Consider the following 15127-nt stretch of genomic DNA (forward strand, 5'->3'; position numbering starts at 1 on the left):
GAGATCCCTCACACACTGACGTTCTCTCCTCACACTGAGATCCCACACACACTGACGCTCTCTCCTCACACTGAGACCCCTCACACACTGACGTTCTCTCCTCACACTGAGACCCCTCACACACAGACGTTCTCTCCTCACACTGAGATCCCCCACACACTGACGTTCTCTCATTACACTGAGATCCCACACACATCGATGTTCTCTCCTCACACTGAGATCCCCCACACACTGACGTTCTCTCCTCACACTGAGACCCCTCACACACTGACGTTCTCTCCTCACACTGAGATCCCCCACACACTGACGTTCTCTCCTCACACTGAGATCGCTCACACACTGACGTTCTCTCCTCACACTGAGATCCCCCACACACTGACGTTCTCTCCTCACACTGTGATCCCTCACACACTGACATTCTCTCCTCAAACTGAGATCCCCCACACACTGACGTACTCTCCTCACAATGACATCCCTCACACACTGACGTTCTCGCCTCACACTGAGACACCCGACACACTTACATTATCATCTCACACTGAGATCCCTCACACACTGACGTTCTATACTCACACTGAGATCCCTCACACACTGACGTTCTCTCCTCACACTGAGATCCCTCACACACTGACGTTCTCTCCTCACACTGAGATCCCCCACACACTGACGTTCTCTCCTCACACTGAGACCCCTCACACACTGACGTTCTCTCCTCACACTGAGACCCCTCACACACAGACGTTCTCTCCTCACACTGAGATCCCCCACACGCTGACGTTCTCTCCTCACACTGAGACCCCTCACACACTGACGTTCTGTCCTCACACTGAGACCCCTCATACACTGACGTCATCTCCTCACACTGAGACCCCTCACACACTGACGTTTTCTCCTCACACTGTGATCCCTCACACACTGATGTTCTCTCCTCACACTGAGATCCCTCACACACTGACGTTAACTCCTCACACTTAGATCCCTCACACACTGACGTTCTCTCCTCACACTGAGATCCCCCACACACTGACGTTCTCTCCTCACACTGAGACACCTCACTTACTGACGTTCCCTCCTCACACTGAGATCCCCCACACACTGACGTACTCTCCCCACACTGACGTTCTCTCCTTACACTGAGATCCCTCACACACTGACGTTCTCTCCTCACACTGAGATCCCTCACACACTGACGTTCTCTCCTCACACTGAGATCCCTCACACACTGACGTTCTCTCCTCCCACTGAGATCCCCCACTCACTGACGTTCTCTCCTCATACTGAGATCCCTCACACACTGACGTTCTCTCCTCACACTGAGATCCCTCACACACTGACATTCTCTCCTCACACTGAGATCCCTCACACACTGATGTTCTCTCCTCACACTGACATCCCCCACAGACTGACGTTCTCTCCTCACACTGAGATCCCCCACACACTGACGTTCTCTCCTCACACTGAGATCCCCCACACACTGACGTTCTCTCCTCACACTGAGATCCCCCACACACTGACGTTCTCTCCTCACACTGAGATCCCCCACACACTGACGTACTCTCCTCACACTGAGATCCCCCACACACTGACGTTCTCTCCTCACACTGTGATCCCTCACACACTGATGTTCTCCCCTCACACTGAGATCCCACACACACCGATGTTCTCTCCTCACACTGAGATCCCCCACACACTGACGTTCTCTCCTCACACTGTGATCCCTCACACACTGACGTTCTCCCCTCACACTGAGATCCCTCACACAGTGACGTTCTCTCCTCACACTGAGATCCCCCATACACTGACGTTCTCTCCTCACACTGAGATCCCTCAAACACTGACGTTCTCTCCTCACACTGAGATCCCTCACACACTGACGTTCTCTCCTCACACTGAGATCCCCCACACACTGACGTTCTCTCCTCACACTGAGACCCCTCACACACTGACGTTCTCTCCTCCCACTGAGACCCCTCACACACAGACGTTCTCTCCTCACACTGAGATCCCCCACACACTGACGTTCTCTCCTCACATTGAGACCCCTCACACACTGACGTTCTGTTCTCACACTGAGACCCCTCACACACTGACGTTCTCTCCTCACACTGAGACCCCTCACACACTGAGGTTCTCTCCTCACACTGAGATCCCTCACACACTGACGTTCTCTCCTCACACTGAGACCCCCCACACACTGACGTTCTCTCCTCACACTGAGACACCTCACTTACTGACGTTCCCTCCTCACACTGAGATCTCCCACACACTGACGTTCTCTCCTCACACTGACGTTCTCTCCTCACACTGAGATCCCCCACACCCTGACGTCCTCTCCTCACACTGAGATGCCCCACACCCTGACGTCCTCTCCTCACACTGACATCCCTCACACACTGACGTTCTCTCCTCACACTGAGAACCCCCACACACTGACGTTCTCTCCTCACACTGAGATCCCCCACACACTGACGTTCTCTCCTTACACTGAGATCGCTCACACACTGACGTTCTCTCCTCACACTGAGATCCCCCACACACTGACGTACTCTCCTCACACTGTGATCCCTCACACACTGACATTCTCTCCTCAAACTGAGATCCCCCACACACTGATGTTCTCTCCTCACACTGAGATCCCTCACACACTGACGTTCTCGCCTCACACTAAGACACCCGACACACTTACATTATCATCTCACACTGAGATCCCTCACACACTGACGTTCTATGCTCAAACTGAGATCCCTCACACACTGACGTTCTCTCCTCACACTGAGATCCCTCACACACTGACGTTCTCTCCTCATAATTCGATCCCTCACACACTGATGTTCTCTCCTCACACTGAGATCCCCCACACACTGACGTTCTCTCCTCACACTGAGACCCCTCACACACTGACGTTCTCTCCTCACACTGAGACCCATCACACACAGAGGTTCTCTCCTCACACTGAGATCCCCCACACACTGACGTTCTCTCCTCACACTGAGACCCCTCACACACTGACGTTCTGTCCACACACTGAGACCCCTCATACACTGACGTTCTCTCCTCACACTGAGACCCCTCACACACTGACATTCTCTCCTCACACTGAGATCCCTCACACACTGATATTCTCTCCTCACACTGAGATCCCTCACACACTGACGTTAACTCCTCACACTGAGATCCCTCACACACTGACGTTCTCTCCTCACACTGAGTTCCCCCACACACTGATGTTCTCTCCTCACACTGAGATCCCTCACACACTGACGTTCTCTCCTCACACTGAGATCCCTCACACACTGATGTTCTCTCCTCACACAGACATCCCCCACAGACTGACGTTCTCTCCTCACACTGAGATCCCCCACACACTGACGTTCTCTCCTCACACTGAGATCCCTCACACACTGACGTTCTCTCCTCCCACTGAGATCCCCCACACACTGACGTTCTCTCCTCACACTGAGATCCCACACACATCGATGTTCTCTCCTCACACTGAGATCCCCCACACACTGACGTTCTCTCCTCACACTGAGATCCCCCACACACTGACGTTCTCTCCTCACACTGAGATCCCCCACACACTGACGTTCTCTCCTCACACTGAGATCGCACACACACTGACGTTCTCTCCTCACACTGAGATCCCCCACACACTGACGTTCTCTCCTCACACTGACATCCCTCACACACTGACGTTCTCGCCTCATACTGAGACACCCGACACACTTACATTATCATCTCAGACTGAGATCCCTCACACACTGACGTTCTATGCTCACACTGAGATCCCTCACACACTGACGTTCTCTCCTCACACTGAGATCCCCCACACACTGACGTTCTCTCCTCACACTGAGACCCCTCACACACTGACGTTCTCTCCTCACACTGAGACCCCTCACACACAGACGTTCTCTCCTCACACTGAGATCCCCCACACACTGACGTTCTCTCCTCACACTGAGACCCCTCACACACTGACGTTCTGTCCTCACACTGAGACCCCTCATACACTGACGTTCTCTCCTCACACTGAGACCCCTCACACACTGACATTTTCTCCTCACACTGAGATCCCTCACACACTGATGTTCTCTCCTCACACTGAGATCCCTCGCACACTGACGTTAACTCCTCACACTGAGATCCCTCACACACTGACGATCTCTCCTCACACTGAGACCCCCCACACACTGACGTTCTCTCCTCACACTGAGACACCTCACTTACTGACGTTCCCTTCTCACACTGAGATCCCCCACACACTGACGTTTTCTCCTCACACTGACGTTCTCTCCTCACACTGAGATGCCCCACACCCTGACGTCCTCTCCTCACACTGACATCCCTCACACACTGACGTTCTCTCCTCACACTGAGATCCCCCACACACTGACGTTCTCTCCTCACACTGAGATCCCCCACACACTGACGTTCTCTCCTGACACTGAGATCGCTCACACACTGACGTTCTCTCCTCACACTGAGATCCCCCACACTCTGACGTTCTCTCCTCACACTGTGATCCCTCACACACTGACATTCTCTACTCAAACTGAGATCCCCCACACACTGACGTTGTCTCCTCACACTGAGACACCTGACACACTTACATTATCATCTCACACTGAGATCCCTCACACACTGACGTTCTCTCCTCACACTGTGATCCCTCACACACTGATGTTCTCTCCTCACACTGAGATCCCTAACACACTGACTTTCTCTCCTCACACTGAGATCCCCCACAGACTGACGTTCTCTCCTCACACTGAGATCCCCCACACACTGACGTTCTCTCCTCACACTGAGACACCCCACACACTGACGTTCTCTCCTCACACTGAGACACCCGACACACTTACATTATCATCTCACACTGAGATCCCTCACACACTGACGTTCTCTCCTCACACTGAGACCACTCACACTCTGATGTTCTCTCCTCACACTGAGATCCCTCACGCACTGACGTTGTCTCATCACACTGAGAACCCCCACACAATGACGTTCTCTCCTCACACTGAGACCCCCCACACACTGATGTTCTCTCCTCACACTGAGACCCCCACACACAGACGTTCTCTCCTCACACTGAGATCCCCCACACACTGACGTTCTCTCCTCACACTGAGATCCCTCACACACTGACGTTCTCTCCTCACACTGAGATCCCCCACATACTGACGTTCTCTCCTCACACTGAGACCCCTCACTTACTGAAGTTGTCTCCTCACACTGAGAGACCCCACCACTGACGTTCTCTCCTCACACTGAGACCCCTCACACACTGACGTTCTCTCCTCACACTGAGACCCCCACACACTGACGTTCTCTCCTCACACTGAGATCCCTCACACACAGACGTTCTCTCCTCACACTGTGACTCCCCACACACTGACGTTCTCTCCTCACACTGAGACACCTCACTTACTGACGTTCCCTCCTCACACTGAGATCCCCCACACACTGACGTTCTCTCCTCACACTGACGTTCTCTCCTCACACTGAGATGCCCCACACCATGACGTCCTCTCCTCACACTGAGATGCCCCACACCCTGACGTCCTCTCCTCACACTGACATCCCTCACACACTGACGTTCTCTCCTCACACTGAGATCCCCCACACACTGACGTTCTCTCCTCACACTGAGATCCCCCACACACTGACATTCTCTCCTTACACTGAGATCGCTCCCACACTGACGTTCTCTCCTCACACTGAGATCCCTCACACACTGACATTCTCTCCTCAAACTGAGATCCCCCACACACTGACGTTCTCTCCTCACACTGAGACACCCGACACACTTACATTATCATCTCACACTGAGATCCCTCACACACTGACGTTCTCTCCTCACACTGTGATCCCTCACACACTGATGTTCTCTCCTCACACTGAGATCCCGAACACACTGACTTTCTCTCCCCACACTGAGATCCCCCACAGACTGACGTTCTCTCCTCACACTGAGATCCCCCACACACTGACGTTCTCTCCTCACACTGAGACACCCCACACACTGACGTTCTCTCCTCACACTGAGACACCCGACACACTTACATTATCATCTCACACTGAGATCCCTCACACACTGACGTTCTCTCCTCACACTGAGACCCCTCACACACTGATGTTCTCTCCTCACAATGAGATCCCTCACACACTGACGTCGTCTCCTCACACTGAGATCCCTCACGCACTGACGTTGTCTCATCACACTGAGACCCCCCACACACTGATGTTCTCTCCTCACACTGAGATCCCCCTCTCTTACTTACGTTCTCTCCTCACACTGAGATCCCTCACACAATGACTTTCTCTCCTCACACTGAGATCCCTCACACACTGACGTTCTCTCCTCACACTGAGATCCCCCACACACTGATGCTCTCTCCTCACACTGAGATCCCCCACACACTGACGTTCTCTCCTCACAATGAGATCCCTCACACACTGACGTCGTCTCCTCACACTGAGATCCCTCACGAACTGACGTTGTCTCTTCACACTGAGACCCCCCACACACTGATGTTCTCTCCTCACACTGAGATCCCACACACACTGACGTTCTCTCCTCACACTGAGACCCCCCACACACTGATGTTCTCTCCTCACACTGAGATCCCCCACACACTGACGTTCTCTCCTCACACTGAGACCCCTCACACACTGACGTTCTGTCCTCACACTGAGACCCCTCATACACTGACGTTCTCTCCTCACACTGAGACCCCTCACACACTGACATTTTCTCCTCACACTGAGATCCCTCACACACTGATGTTCTCTCCTCACACTGAGATCCCTCGCACACTGACGTTAACTCCACACACTGAGATCCCTCACACACTGACGATCTCTCCTCACACTGAGACCCCCCACACACTGACGTTCTCTCCTCACACTGAGACACCTCACTTACTGACGTTCCCTTCTCACACTGAGATCCCCCACACACTGACGTTTTCTCCTCACACTGACGTTCTCTCCTCACACTGAGATGCCCCACACCCTGACGTCCTCTCCTCACACTGACATCCCTCACACACTGACGTTCTCTCCTCACACTGAGATCCCCCACACACTGACGTTCTCTCCTCACACTGAGATCCCCCACACACTGACGTTCTCTCCTGACACTGAGATCGCTCACACACTGACGTTCTCTCCTCACACTGAGATCCCCCACACTCTGACGTTCTCTCCTCACACTGTGATCCCTCACACACTGACATTCTCTACTCAAACTGAGATCCCCCACACACTGACGTTGTCTCCTCACACTGAGACACCTGACACACTTACATTATCATCTCACACTGAGATCCCTCACACACTGACGTTCTCTCCTCACACTGTGATCCCTCACACACTGATGTTCTCTCCTCACACTGAGATCCCTAACACACTGACTTTCTCTCCTCACACTGAGATCCCCCACAGACTGACGTTCTCTCCTCACACTGAGATCCCCCACACACTGACGTTCTCTCCTCACACTGAGACACCCCACACACTGACGTTCTCTCCTCACACTGAGACACCCGACACACTTACATTATCATCTCACACTGAGATCCCTCACACACTGACGTTCTCTCCTCACACTGAGACCACTCACACTCTGATGTTCTCTCCTCACACTGAGATCCCTCACGCACTGACGTTGTCTCATCACACTGAGAACCCCCACACAATGACGTTCTCTCCTCACACTGAGACCCCCCACACACTGATGTTCTCTCCTCACACTGAGACCCCCACACACAGACGTTCTCTCCTCACACTGAGATCCCCCACACACTGACGTTCTCTCCTCACACTGAGATCCCTCACACACTGACGTTCTCTCCTCACACTGAGATCCCCCACATACTGACGTTCTCTCCTCACACTGAGACCCCTCACTTACTGAAGTTGTCTCCTCACACTGAGAGACCCCACCACTGACGTTCTCTCCTCACACTGAGACCCCTCACACACTGACGTTCTCTCCTCACACTGAGACCCCTACACACTGACGTTCTCTCCTCACACTGAGATCCCTCACACACAGACGTTCTCTCCTCACACTGAGACTCCCCACACACTGACGTTCTCTCCTCACACTGAGACACCTCACTTACTGACGTTCCCTCCTCACACTGAGATCCCCCACACACTGACGTTCTCTCCTCACACTGACGTTCTCTCCTCACACTGAGATGCCCCACACCATGACGTCCTCTCCTCACACTGAGATGCCCCACACCCTGACGTCCTCTCCTCACACTGACATCCCTCACACACTGACGTTCTCTCCTCACACTGAGATCCCCCACACACTGACGTTCTCTCCTCACACTGAGATCCCCCACACACTGACATTCTCTCCTTACACTGAGATCGCTCCCACACTGACGTTCTCTCCTCACACTGAGATCCCTCACACACTGACATTCTCTCCTCAAACTGAGATCCCCCACACACTGACGTTCTCTCCTCACACTGAGACACCCGACACACTTACATTATCATCTCACACTGAGATCCCTCACACACTGACGTTCTCTCCTCACACTGTGATCCCTCACACACTGATGTTCTCTCCTCACACTGAGATCCCGAACACACTGACTTTCTCTCCCCACACTGAGATCCCCCACAGACTGACGTTCTCTCCTCACACTGAGATCCCCCACACACTGACGTTCTCTCCTCACACTGAGACACCCCACACACTGACGTTCTCTCCTCACACTGAGACACCCGACACACTTACATTATCATCTCACACTGAGATCCCTCACACACTGACGTTCTCTCCTCACACTGAGACCCCTCACACACTGATGTTCTCTCCTCACAATGAGATCCCTCACACACTGACGTCGTCTCCTCACACTGAGATCCCTCACGCACTGACGTTGTCTCATCACACTGAGACCCCCCACACACTGATGTTCTCTCCTCACACTGAGATCCCCCTCTCTTACTTACGTTCTCTCCTCACACTGAGATCCCTCACACAATGACTTTCTCTCCTCACACTGAGATCCCTCACACACTGACGTTCTCTCCTCACACTGAGATCCCCCACACACTGATGCTCTCTCCTCACACTGAGATCCCCCACACACTGACGTTCTCTCCTCACAATGAGATCCCTCACACACTGACGTCGTCTCCTCACACTGAGATCCCTCACGAACTGACGTTGTCTCTTCACACTGAGACCCCCCACACACTGATGTTCTCTCCTCACACTGAGATCCCACACACACTGACGTTCTCTCCTCACACTGAGACCCCCCACACACTGATGTTCTCTCCTCACACTGAGATCCCCCACACACTGACGTTCTCTCCTCACACTGAGACCCCCCACACAATGATGTTCTCTCCTCACACTGATATCCCCCACACACTGACGTTCTCTCCTCACACTGAGATCCCTCACACACTGACGTTCTCTCCTCACACTGAGATCCCTCACACACTGATGTTCTCTCCTCACACTGAGATCCATCACACACTGACGTTCTCACCTCACACTGAGATCCCCCACACACGGGCGTTCACTCCTCACACTGAGATCCCTCACACACTGACGTTCTCTCCTCACACTGAGATCCCCCACACACTGACGTTCTCTCCTCACACTGTGATCCCCCACACACTGATGTTCTCTCCTCACACTGAGATCCCTCACAAACTGACGTTCTCTCCTCACACTGTGATCCCTCACACACTGATGTTCTCTCCTCACACTGAGATCCCTCACACACTGACGTTCTCTCCTCACACAGAGATCCCTCACACACTGTTGTTCTCTCCTCACACTGACATCCCCCACACACTGACGTTCTCTCCTCACACTGAGACACCCCACACACTGACATTCTCTCCTCACACTGAGATCCCTCACACACTGATGTTCTCTCCTCACACTGAGATCCCCCACACACTGACGTTCTCTCCTCACACTGAGATCCCTCACACACTGACGTTCTCTCCTCACACTGAGATCCCTCACAAACTGACGTTCTCTCCTCACACTGAGATCCCCCACACACTGACGTTCTCTCCTCACACTGAGATCCCTCACACACTGGCGTTCTCTCCTCACACTGTGACCCCTCACATACTGATGTTCTCTCCTCACACTGAGATCCCTCACAAGCTGACGTTCTCTCCTCACACTGAGATCCCTCACACACTGATGTTCTCTCCTCACACTGAGATCCCTCACACACTGACGTTCTCTCCTCACACTGAGATCCCTCACACACTGATGTTCTCTCCTCACACTGAGATCCCCCACACACTGACGTTCTCTCCTCACACTGAGACACCCCACACACTGACGTTCTCTCCTCACACTGAGATCCCTCACACACTGATGTTCTCTCCTCACACTGAGATCCCCCACACACTGACGTTCTCTCCTCACACTGAGATCCCTCACACACTGACGTTCTCTCCTCACACTGAGATCCCCTTCACACTGACATTCTCTCCTCACACTGAGACCCCTCCCACACGGTCATTCTCTCCTCACACTGAGATCCCCCACACACTGACGTCCTCTCCTCACACTGAGATCCCTCACACACTGACGTTCTCTCCTCACACTGAGATCCCCCACACACTGACGTACTCTCCTCACACTGAAACCCCCCACACACTGACGTTCTCTCCTCACACTGAGATCGCTCACACACTGACGTTCTCTCCTCACATTGTGATCCCCCACACACTGTCGTTCTCTCCTCACACTGAGATCCCTCACACACTGGCATTCTCTCCTCACACTGAGATCACCCACACACTGACGTTCTCTCCTCACATTGTGATCCCCCACACACTGACGTTCTCTCCTCACACTGAGATCCCCCACACACTGACGTACTCTCCACACACTGAAACCCCCCACACACAGACGTTCTCCCCTCACACTGTGATCCCCCACACACTGACGTTCTCCCCTCACACTGAGATCCCTCACACACTGACGTTCTCTCCTTACGCTGAGATCCCTCACACACTGACGTTCTCTTCTCACACTGAGACCCCTCACACAGTGACGTTCTCTCCTCACACTGAGATCCCCCACACACTGACGTACTCTCCACACACTGAAACCCCCCACACACTGACGTTCTCTCCTCACACTGTGATCCCCCACACACTGACGTTCTCCCCTCACACTGAGATCCCTCACACACTGACGTTCTCTCCTCACACTGACATCCCCCACACACTGACGTTCTCTCCTCACACTGAGATCCCCCACACACTGACGTACTCTCCTCACACTGAAACCCCCCACACACTGACGTTCTCTCCTCACACTGTGATCCCCCACACACTGACGTTCTCCCCTCACACTGAGATCCCTCACACACTGACGTTCTCTCCTTACGCTGAGATCCCTCACACACTGACGTTCTCTTCTCACACTGAGACCCCTCACACACTGACGTTCTCTCCTCACACTGTGATCCCCCACACACAGACGTTCTCTCCTTACACTGAGATCCCTCACACACTGACGTTCTCTCCTCACACTGAGATCCCTCACACACTGACGATCTATCCTCACACTGAGACCCCTCACACACTGACGTTCTCTCCTCACACTGTGATCCCCCACACACAGACGTTCTCTCCTTACACTGAGATCCCTCACAAACTGACGATCCATCCTCACACTGAGATCCCTCACACACTGACGTTCTCTCCTCACACTGAGATCCCTCACACAATGACGTACTCTCCTCACACTGAAACCCCACACACACTGACGTTCTCTCCTCACACTGAGATCCCTCACACACTGACATTCTCTCCTTACACTGAGACCCCTCACACACTGACGTTCTCTTCTCACACTGAGACCCCTCACACACTGACGTTCACTCCTCACACTGTGATCCGCCACACACAGACGTTCTCTCCTTACACTGAGATCCCTCACACACTGACGTTCTCTCCTCACACTGAGATCCCTCACACACTGACGATCTATCCTCACACTGAGATCCCCACAAACTGACGTTCTCTCCTCACACTCTAATCCCCCACACTCTGACGTTCTCTCCACACTCTCAGATCCCTCACACACTGACGTTCTCTCCTCACACTGAGATCCCCCACACACTGACGTTCTCTCCTCACACTGAGATCCCCCACACACTGACGTTCTCTCCTCACACTGAAATCCCCACACACTGACGTTCTCTCCTCACACTGAGATCCCCCACACACTGACGTTCTCTCCTCACACTGAGATCCCTCACACACTGACGTTCTCTCCTCACACTGAGATCCCCTTCACACTGACGTCCTCTCCTCACACTGAGACCCCTCACACACTGACGTTCTCTCCTCACACTGAGATCCCTCACACACTGACGTTCCCTCCTCACACTGAGATCACCCACACACTGACGTTCTCTCCTCACACTGTGATCCCCCACACACTGACGTTCTCTCCTCACACTGTGACCCCTCACATACTGATGTTCTCTCATCACACTGAGGTCCCTCACACACTGACGTTCTCTCCTCACACTGAGATCCCCCACACACTGACGTTCTCTCCTCACACTGAGATCCCCCACACACTGAAGTTCTCTCCTCACACTGAGATCCCTCACACACTGACGTTCTCTCCTCACACTGAGATCCCTCACACACTGACGTTCTCTCCTCACACTGAGATCCCTCACACACTGACGTTCTCTCCTCACACTGAGATCCCTCACACACTGATGTTCTATCCTCACACTGAGATCCCTCACAAACTGACGTAATCTCCTCACACTGTGATCCCTCACACACTGATGTTTTCTCCTCACACTGAGATACCTCACACACTGACGTTCTCTCCTTACACTGAGATCCCTCACACACTGACGTTCTCTCCTCACACTGAGATCCCTCACACACTGACGATCTATCCTCACACTGAGACCCCTCACACACTGACGTTCTCTCCTTACACTGAGATCCCTCACACACTGACGATCTATCCTCACACTGAGATCCCTCACACACTGACGTTCTCTCCTCACACTGAGATCCCTCACACAATGACGTACTCTCCTCACACTGAAACCCCACACACACTGACGTTCTCTCCTCACACTGAGATCCCTCACACACTGACATTCTCTCCTTACACTGAGACCCCTCACACACTGACGTTCACTTCTCACACTGAGACCCCTCACACACTGACGTTCACTCCTCACACTGTGATCCGCCACACACAGACGTTCTCTCCACACTCTCAGATCCCTCACACACTGACGTTCCCTCCTCACACTGAGATCCCCCACACACTGACGTTCTCTCCTCACACTGAGATCCCCCACACACTGACGTTCTCTCCTCACACTGAAATCCCCACACTCTGACGTTCTCTCCTCACACTGAGATCCCCCACACACTGACGTTCTCTCCTCACACTGAGATCCCTCACACACTGACGTTCTCTCCTCACACTGAGATCCCCTTCACACTGACGTCCTCTCCTCACACTGAGACCCCTCACACACTGACGTTCTCTCCTCACACTGAGATCCCTCACACACTGACGTTCCCTCCTCACACTGAGATCACCCACACACTGACGTTCTCTCCTCACACTGTGACCCCTCACATACTGATGTTCTCTCATCACACTGAGGTCCCTCACACACTGACGTTCTCTCCTCACACTGAGATCCCCCACACACTGACGTTCTCTCCTCACACTGTGACCCCTCACATACTGATGTTCTCTCATCACACTGAGGTCCCTCACACACTGACGTTCTCTCCTCACACTGAGATCCCCCACACACTGACGTTCTCTCCTCACACTGAGATCCCCCACACACTGAAGTTCTCTCCTCACACTGAGATCCCTCACACACTGACGTTCTCTCCTCACACTGAGATCCCTCACACACTGACGTTCTCTCCTCACACTGAGATCCCTCACACACTGACGTTCTCTCCTCACACTGAGATCCCTCACACACTGATGTTCTCTCCTCACACTGAGATCCCTCACAAACTGACGTTCTCTCCTCACACTGTGATCCCTCACACACTGATGTTCTCTCCTCACACTGAGATCCCTCACACACTGACGTTCTCTCCTCACACAGAGATCCCTCACACACTGTTGTTCTCTCCTCACACTGACATCCCCCACACACTGACGTTCTCTCCTCACACTGAGACACCCCACACACTGACGTTCTCTCCTCACACTGAGATCCCTCACACACTGATGTTCTCTCCTCACACTGAGATCCCCCACACACTGACGTTCTCTCCTCACACTGAGATCCCTCACACACTGACGTTCTCTCCTCACACTGAGATCCCTCACAAACTGACGTTCTCTCCTCACACTGAGATCCCCCACACACTGACGTTCTCTCCTCACACTGAGATCCCTCACACACTGGCGTTCTCTCCTCACACTGTGACCCCTCACATACTGATGTTCTCTCCTCACACTGAGATCCCTCACAAGCTGACGTTCTCTCCTCACACTGAGATCCCCCACACACTGACATTCTCTACTCACACTGAGATCCCCCACACACTGACGTTCTCACCTCACACTGCGACCCCGCACACACTGACGTTCTCTCCTCACATTGTGATACCCCCCACACACAGACGTTCTCTCCTCACACTGAGATCCCTCACACACTGACATTCTCTCCTCACACTGAGATCACCCACACACTGACGTTCTCTCCTCACATTGTGATCCCCCACACACTGACGTTCTCTCCTCACACTGAGATCCCTCACACACTGACGTTCTCTCCTCACACTGAGATCCCCCACACACTGACGTACTCTCCTCACACTGAAACCCCCCACACACTGACGCTCTCTCCTCACACTGAGATCGCTCACACACTGACGTTCTCTCCTCACATTGTGATCCCCCACACATTGTCGTTCTCTCCTCACACTGAGATCCCTCACACACTGACATTCTCTCCTCACACTGAGATCACCCACACACTGACGTTCTCTCCTCACATTGTGATCCCCCACACACTGACGTTCTCTCCTCACACTGAGATCCCCCACACACTGACGTACTCTCCTCACACTGAGA

The sequence above is a fragment of the Chiloscyllium plagiosum genome, unplaced genomic scaffold (assembly GCF_037043375.1).
Source record: "Chiloscyllium plagiosum isolate Xiang-an unplaced genomic scaffold, Cpla_swu_hap1 HiC_scaffold_26, whole genome shotgun sequence".
NCBI classification, from domain to species: domain Eukaryota; kingdom Metazoa; phylum Chordata; class Chondrichthyes; order Orectolobiformes; family Hemiscylliidae; genus Chiloscyllium; species Chiloscyllium plagiosum.